This window comes from Tursiops truncatus, chromosome 14 (assembly GCF_011762595.2).
Source record: "Tursiops truncatus isolate mTurTru1 chromosome 14, mTurTru1.mat.Y, whole genome shotgun sequence".
NCBI classification, from domain to species: domain Eukaryota; kingdom Metazoa; phylum Chordata; class Mammalia; order Artiodactyla; family Delphinidae; genus Tursiops; species Tursiops truncatus.
Window position 1 is genome coordinate 27,140,823 of NC_047047.1, and position 8,279 is coordinate 27,149,101.

An 8,279-nucleotide genomic window follows, 5' to 3' on the forward strand; every position below is an offset into this window, starting at 1 on the left:
TACCACCTTTTTTCAGGTTTACTTCTATTCCATACATATACTAACATTTATTATAATGATTTTTACAAAAATCATTGAATCAAAGTATTTTAAACTGTTTTTAATCTTGCTTTATTTCTCACTTAATATATATTGGACACATCACTGTGTCAGTGTATATACCTCCACCAAATTTTTAACAAATGGTTGCACAGCATGCAAATAGTTGAGCCAGCCCACCACTGATGGGCTTTAAGATGGTTTTCCCTTTCCCCTCATGACAAGCATCCTTATAGGCGCTGTGCTCCCTGCAAGTACTTTTTAGGAGCGATTCTTTTTTTTTTTGACTGCGTTGGGTCTTCGTTGCTGCGTGACGGCTTTCTCTAGTTGCAGTGGGCGGAGGCTGCTCTTCTTTGCTCAGGCTTTTCATTGCGGTGGCTTCTTTTGCTGCGGAGCACGGGTTCTAGGCGTGTGGCCTTCAGTAGTTGCGGCATGCGGGCTCAGTAGTTGTGGCACATGGGCTTAGTTGCCCCGCGGCATGTGGGATCTTCCTGGACCAGGGATTAAACCCGTGTCCCCTGCATTGGCAGGCGGATTCTTAACCACTGCGCCACCAGGGAAGTCCCTAGGAGAGATTCTTAAATGTGCAATTCCTGGGATGAGAGAGAGGCTCATTTGAAATGGCTGATGTTGCTGCATTGCCCTCCACAGGCTGTACTGTCTCTCTGGTCAGTATATCCACCCATGGTGAGGGCAGGTTCCTTGTGGGTTTAGCTACAACCTCTCTTGAGGTGAGGGCTTAACCTCCCAAATCTTGGAGCTTGCCTGAACTGGTCATTTCTGGAGGTTTCAGCAGCTCACTAAGGACCTCATGAGAGTGTGAAAAGGAAGCTTGTTTGTTCAGTTCAGGGGTGTCAATAGCAAGAGAAAGGACTTCATAACCTTTCTGAGAACAGGGGTGATTACAAAGTGGCCTTACCTCCCAAGGGATCATAGTGGGGTGCAGGATGGAGCAGAGGAGCCAGTCAGAGGAGTGAGGAACTGGGTGGGGTTCCCTGGAAGAGAAACTCTGTTACTCCTAAGGGACAAGGGCCCTCCTGGGCACAAGTGCCTCAGGGACCAGCCCACTAACCTTTTAAGCTCCAGCTGTCTGGAGGCGGGGGTGGGGGGGGGGCAGATCCTGTCCCTGGCCAAAACCACTCAGTTCCAAGAGAACATATAGCCTGACTTTGAAGAAGAGAGAAGGCCAAGACCCACCACAGAGGGATCTTTTTTTTTTTTTTTTTTTTTGCGGTACGCGGGCCTCTCACTGTTGTGGCCTCTCCCGTTGCGGAGCACAGGCTCCGGACGCGCAGGTTCAGCGGCCATGGCTCACGGGCCCAGCCGCTCCGCAGCATGTGGGATCTTCCCGGACCGGGGCACGAACCCGTATCCCCTGCATCGGCAGGCAGACTCTCAACCACTGCGCCACCAGGGAAGCCCAACAGAGGGATCTTGAGATGGAATCAGATGCTAAATTGGTTGAAAGAGCCTCTGAGCTGGAGCAGCCCTGGAGGGCTTCCTGGAGGAAGAGGTTGCACACTAGATGTGCCTTGGTAGGTGGTGATGATTTGGACCCTCCCAGAAACCTGAGCAAAGGCATGTTTGTAGGAATGGTCAGTCTGCTCAGGGAACAAGAAGCAGCACGGATTGAGGGTGAGTTGTGGAAGGGCAGGAGGAGCTCTAGCTGGGGATGTGGCAGAAGCCAGTGTAGGGATGAACCCTACAGCTCCCAGGAGAGGAATTTGTTCTGGGGTCCTTCTGACCTCTGAGTCCCTGGAAACTCTGGCTTAAGAGTCTGGACATGTCCTCCAGGGCTCCTGGAGGCCTATCAAAGGCTCACTTCCCAGGGCAGAGAACTCAGACCTAGGGCAGCGGTTAGCGCCGGGCAGCGCGGTCTCCTGAACACCAGGAGGCGCCATCCACTGCCACGCGGGTCCGGGGCTGCTCCGCCCAGGGACCGCTGGATTTTCCGCAGTGCTGCTAAGCTCCCTGGTGTTCACTCGGGCGAGGGGCCCACCACTCCCACACCTTCACCTTTTCCTCCTTTTCCTTCCCCATCCCCAACCGGGGGCTCTTTCCCCTCGCCTCACCAGGCAGAAGGGGAAGTAGGGGTTTGAGGACGAGGGTTTGAGCCAGGCCTGGGGGGCGAGTCACGGAGGGTCGAAGGGACTGAAGGAGACCGCGCCTGGGTTTCCTCCATTCGCCCTCCCTCTTCCCCTTCCCCCGCCCTTTCCTCGTCCTCCCGACTCCACCCAAGTCCTGCTCTCTCTCCCGTGCCCTCCTTCTTTTCCTCATTCTCCCACCATGATCTTTGGTACCAAGCCAATTTTTACGGGAGTTGGTCCTCCACGTGTAAGCTCATTAAGGAAAAGATGCAAAATTCATAAATATTTGAAGGAAGAAAAAAAATCCATTGCTTCCCCCGCCAGGTGCCAGTCGGCCCTGCTAGCTCAGCGCCCCGCCCCCGCCCGCTCGCAAGCCCAGGCGGGGAGTCCCCTGAGGCGGGCGCGGAGGCCCTGGGCGGGGTAGGGGCCGCGGCCTTCCCAACCCGCGTCCGCGCGTCGCCGAGTCACGGCCCGGCCAGCGTCGCCGCGGGCGGAATAGAGGACGGAGGATTGAGGCGGCCGCCGCGTGTTTGTCCAGTGCCCGCCCCCGCCGCCGCCGGCCCTAATCTCCGATACACTTGCGAGTTGGCTTCCTGCCCCGGGGCCCCCACTCCCCGAGCAAACAGGGCGGGCGCGGCGCTGCATCCGAAATGTGGCATTTGAGCAGCGCAGCGGACGAAATCCGGAGCGCGGCCGCTCGGCTGTAATTGCCCTTCCCCGCCCTAATCCTCCGGCCCGGCCCCGCCCGCCGGCTGCGGCCCATTGATTGTTAGCGCAGGAGCCGGGGTCTCGGCCCAGCTCCGGGAGGGGCGCCCCACCCCCTACCCGGGGTCTAGGAGACAGTCCGGACCCACCTACCCGTCCCCCATGTCCTATCCCTGGCGCCTCTCTCTAGCCGAGGTCAGTCCGGACTTGGAGGCGGAGAATGTCCTTGGAAAGGGCACCGAGGCTGCCAGGGGTAAATGGGGGGGTGGGGCGAAGAGGGAATACCCGCAAACTTGCCCCGGCCTGCCAGGCTGAGGGAGGTGAGATCCTAGATCGCGCCGGCCTTTGTTAGGTGAGGCAGGGGTGCAGAGGACCCACAGGGGCCTCGCTGGGCTTGACCCCCTGAGAACCCACTATGGAGCTGGGGGTTGAGAGGTCCCTGTGTGCCCCAAACCACCCCGTAGACCTCAGTGCTTCTGCAGTGGCGGGGACCCACTTCCTGGGGTCTGCCAGAGTGGCCTGAATCTCACTGCAACCGCATTTAGTCATTCTTCACTGAATATGGGGTGCAGAGTGCCAAGTGCTCCAAGCTGGGAAATAGACATGGTCTCTTCTACAAGTTCTTAATGAGAGACGTCAGTGCCAGGGGAAGAGAGAAATAGCGTGATATGGGAGCCTTTGGGGGCAAACCCACTGAGGCCAGGTGATGGCGTTACAGGGAAAAGACTCTGTTCCTCGCTGGGGTGAGTTTTCTTTCTTCCCAGCCTCCCATCCAGGCCCCACAGTGCACCCCTTCCCCTCCCAGCACAGCCACCGCAGGCCCGGGAAATTGAACCTTGGCCTTCTGAGCGACCTCCCTGGGCCTAGGCCCACAGTTCAAAGCTTGGCTTCTCTGTGCGGTCGGTGGCAAGCCTCGGCGCTGTGGTGGTGGTAGTGGGGGGGTTTGGTGGGCAGGGAGCAGGGGCCTTCTCTGACACCCTGAGGCCTAGGGGAGGAAAGCTAGGGCTGGGGCCAGAGGCTGGGCCAGGGTAAGTGGAGGTCTACGGAAATGGAGCACAAAAACAGAGATATAGGAGAGAAATCAGGCTGCGAGGACTTGATAACTAGAGGCTCATGCCTAGATGCCTCCCCTTAATGCCCTTGAATGGGGCTGGGATGAGGGTGAGGCAAGTGAGGCACCACTGAGGGCACAAATTTAAGGAGGCACTCCCTTTCAAGGTCGTACACTCCTGAGAGGGAGTGTCTCCTTGCTTCACCCTAGTCCCAGACCTGCCCTAAGTGAGCACTCCCCTGTACAAAGGTGGCCCCAGTCATTGCCCATTACCTGCTGATTTGCCTCATAGCCTGACACCACCTTGATATCATCCTTACTATTCACTTGGTTCATACTGACAGCCTCTCAGCTGGAACAGAAGCAGCATGAGGCAGGGACCTCATTCCTCAAAGCACTAGGTAGGCAGTAGGTGCTGAATAAATAAATAGTTGATGGATGAATAAATGACTGTATCTCCTACCCTCCTTGCCCCCAAGTCTGAACTCTTCCCTCTGGACATGGCCGGCTGCAGTGGCCACCCCAGGGTTTCTTGTTTTACCTCGAACCCCGTTTAATCCTCAGGCCCTCTGCCTGAGAATGAATTTGCACAATTGGTGTGTGTTTGTTCTTCCATCCTCTGATACTAAGCCCTGCTTCTCTCTCCAGCCTGACGCTGACTCTCTGAGGACAGGGACCAAGCCTGGCCTGGAATTCCTTATCTGCCCTGCAGCACCCAGGCCGGGGTGGCCCTCAATATATGCTGTATGATGAACACCCAGGGCCCTAACACCCATCTGAAGACTTTGTACAAGTCCTCCTAATGCCTTATTTCTTGTTGTGGAGAGGGTGATCCAGGTCACATGTTTCCGCAGTGACAGAACTGAGCTAAAGCCAGAGTCCTGCATCCCAGAAGCAGTGGAATTTCCTCCTCCTGTTTCGTAATTTCATCAGGCAAATTATGAAGGTACAATGCTCTCCGCCTCATGCATTTAGGTGCGGCCTGGTGGGGGCTTCTCAGCTTTCTCATATCATACCAGGTGCATGGCCACCAACTGTAATAAATGTGACAGAGCACGTGTGAGCAGGTGGGCTTGTGTATAGTATCTGTTGGGTGTGTGTGTTTGTGTGGTGTCTGCTGCGTATGAATGTGTGTGTGCCTGGGAAAGTGTGAGGGTGTATATGGATTCCGTCAGCAGAGGGTGTATACAGCTTCTGTTGGATATGAGCATAGGTTGGTGGGGAGGGTGTTGGCTGGGTGTGTGTGTCTGTTGAGTGTGGGTGTGTGTGTAGTATCTCTTGGGTTGTGTCTATGTGTTTGTAGTGTTTGCGAAGGATGAGGGTAAGTGGTGTCTGTGGGGTGTGTCTGCGGAGTGTGTGCTGTGCTGGCTGGGATGTATGTATGTGATGTCTGCTCTGTGTGCATGATGGCTAGAGTGCCTATAGGCTGTTACACGATACTGCCTTCCAGAAGCCTCTGTGCAAAATGCCTGATGATATCCCCTGACCAATGACCCTGTGCCTGGCCAGAGGCTGCTGCCTCTAGGCCTAGGCTGGCTAAGGAGCCATGCACGGAGTGTCTGGGGAGTCCAGTGTCTCAGGAGGTCAAGAAGCTGAGAGACAGCAGTAACTACTGTGAGCAGGGGCATGGAGACCCAGGCAGGGACAGGAGCTGGCTGCAATAAGTGGACAGAGGCCAGTCTCGAATCCCGTTGAGTATAGATGGCAAGGCCCCACACACCACACAGATCCAGGATGGGGGATGGGAGCGGACACATCAATCTGGGTCTCGATCCAGTCAACACATTCAGGCTTAGGACAATTCAGAAGAGCCCGGGGAGAAGGCTGAGCTCAGATGGTTAGGGAAGGTGGGACAGAGAAGTGAGTCAGCTCTGAGCGCTAAGGAAGCAGGGGCTGGATCTCAGCCCCATTGCTGACCTGACCAGTGCCCTTGTACAATGTACAGTCTGCCCAAGTGCACACAGTGACCCTGGACCTTGGCCTGGGAACCTGCAACTTTTGCCTACTCTGGGGTAGAGAAGAAGAGGACGGCTTTCTTAGGCTTTGAAGGCGGTGGAAGGCCTGGCTGGCTGAGGAGGGGATGGCTTTGGGGCAGGATAGCTGGAGGCCTGTTGGCTGGGCACACTGACTCCTGGGTCCTGGGCTGACCTTCACAGGGAAGGCAAGGCAGAAGGCACCCGCAATCCAGAACCTCTCCACTCCACAGAGGGCCAGAATGGCCACTCATTGCCCACGGAAGAGCTAAGACAGGGAATGGATGACAAAAAAGTAGAAGGAGGGCTGACCAAAAAGGGCATTCAGAAAGGAGTTTGATAGAGGAGAGGAGAGAAGCCTCCCAAACAGTAATAAGAGTCACCAAGATGACCCACTCACTGGATTTGCAATCCCCAACTGCTAACTTCTGTCCTCAGTCTTGTCATCTGGTTTTGGGGGTTGAACTAAAACAATTTTAAGGTTCATTTCCCTGTGACTCTAACCACAGAGAACTGGCCTGGCCTCGGCCTGACCCAGTGACGGCTCACACTAGCTCCTGCCCTCAGTCACGGGGAAGCTGGGAGAGTGTGTGCCGCTCAGTGGAGTGGAAACCCAGCCCAGGGCCCAGATCTCGCTGTCTGGAACACCGTGCTCACAAGTGAACAAAGACTTGAAAGGACAGTTACAAACTTTTAGCTCCAAGGAGGGCTGTGTCTTTCTAAGTCAATTCTAGAATTAAATTTGGAGCTCACATCTTTAGGACTTCCAGGGCTGAGATTCTGGGAAAGTCCAGCCGAACTCCAGAGCTAATGTGAGTAACCTGCGACCATTTCTTTGGTCACTGAGGCCTTTAGGACAGAGAAGGGCAAGAGGCAGAGAACACCAGACCTTTGGAGGTCGGGAGAACTTGGTGGGAGAACGTGGTGGAGGAGGGAGCCGGCTGCCTCAGCGCTGAAGAGGGAGGGGGGAGTGGTGAGTGAGACTTTCCATCCCTTCAGTGAAACAAAAAAAATCATTTCTCCTATTTCCTTGGCTGAGATTAATGATAAACTGTCTATCCCCTAAAAGAAAATGATAAAGACTCTAATTTTACTTGGAGGCTCAGAAATGCCATTTCTACGCAAAACAGGGAGCCCATAATCAGACTTGAGCGGGGCAGAGCTTTGATAGAAAATGTTTTCCTCTGTCCCTCTATTTCTTCCCCTCCTTTCCCTGTGAACCAAGATGCCCGACAGCTAAGAACAATGCTCAATAAAGTGAAATAACATTTTAGTCAAAATAGGCCGAGACTGCTCCCAGCCAACTGTAAATTAGCATTTTGAGGGCAAATATGCAGACAATTTGAGATAATGAAGCCTGATTATTCAATCCAATGAATGTTAACTAGGGAGCAGAGGCTCCTCCGCCTTATCTCACTCTCTTCGATTTACTTTTTAATCGTTTCACATTGGAACTCTTTATTTGTTTCTGTTTTATGTGCCCCCTCCCTCCCTCTGTCTCTGTCTCTGTCTCTGTCTCTGTCTCTCTCTCTCTCTCACACACACACACGCACACACACTCAGTCTCCCTCCCTTCTCTCCCCACTCCACTCCTGCCCAGGCTGCAGGAGAGGACCATCGGAGATGGTCAGTCTGTCCATCCAGTCCACCTGGCCTTCACGTTGGCTCAGCAAGCCCCATGGAGCACCCACCACGTGCATGGCTCTTTGTGGAGTTGGCAGGGTGCGGGGGACCAGTGCGCACTAAACAGTTGATACAGCCGCTGCTTCTCAGAGCTTAGAGCAAGGCTGGGCACAGGATATGGGAGAGTCACACGCACTTATAGAGGAATATACCGGGGGCTTGTGAGGTGCAGGAACCCAAAACAACAGGAGGAATTCCTTTTAAGGCCTTCAGTCACCCTCCCTGAAAGGTCCATGGGGAGACCCCACCCCAATCCCAAGGAATCATGGAAACCTTTCTTAGATTATTCTTCATGCCAGGCAGGACTAACTTCATAATCTGTGGGCCCAGTGCAAAGCAAAAATGCAGAGACCCTTGTTAAAAACTTATTGAGAATTTCAAGGTGGTGATGGCCGAGCACTCGCTAAACCAAGCACGGGGACCTTCTTCTGAGCACGGGGCCTGGGCAACTGCACAGGTCATACATGTAACTGGCCCTGGCTGCAGGAGCTCCTGGTGGAGGTAATCCAAGAAGGCTTTCTGGGGGAGGAATGAGGCCATTCTTAAGCAAGGAGTGCTGTTCCTGAGACCCTGGGGAGGGTTCCAGCTGACCAGGGCTAGCCCTGGGTGGGTGGAGGGGACAAGGCAGGAACCCCCAGCTTCTGAACAGCTGTCAGCACGGCTGTATTTCCCCTTGGCAGTGCCTGTTCTCCAGCCCAGAAATGATGCTTACTTGGTGGTGGAACTAACAGCTCCCACCTG

General features: G+C 54.6%; 1 long non-coding RNA gene across 2 annotated transcripts; it reads right to left on the bottom strand.

Annotated features, from left to right (window-relative positions):
- Positions 1-3,093, bottom strand: LOC109551122 (uncharacterized). Of its 2 annotated transcripts, none has more exons than XR_002177817.2 (3): positions 2,985-3,093; positions 959-1,034; positions 1-604 (listed from the first exon to the last, which is right to left on the bottom strand). It is a non-coding gene; the product is annotated as an uncharacterized lncRNA (long non-coding RNA). The 2 variants fall into 2 exon arrangements; XR_012325883.1 differs by having other exon boundaries at positions 1-632.
- Between the last annotated feature and the right edge of the window lie 5,186 nt (positions 3,094-8,279).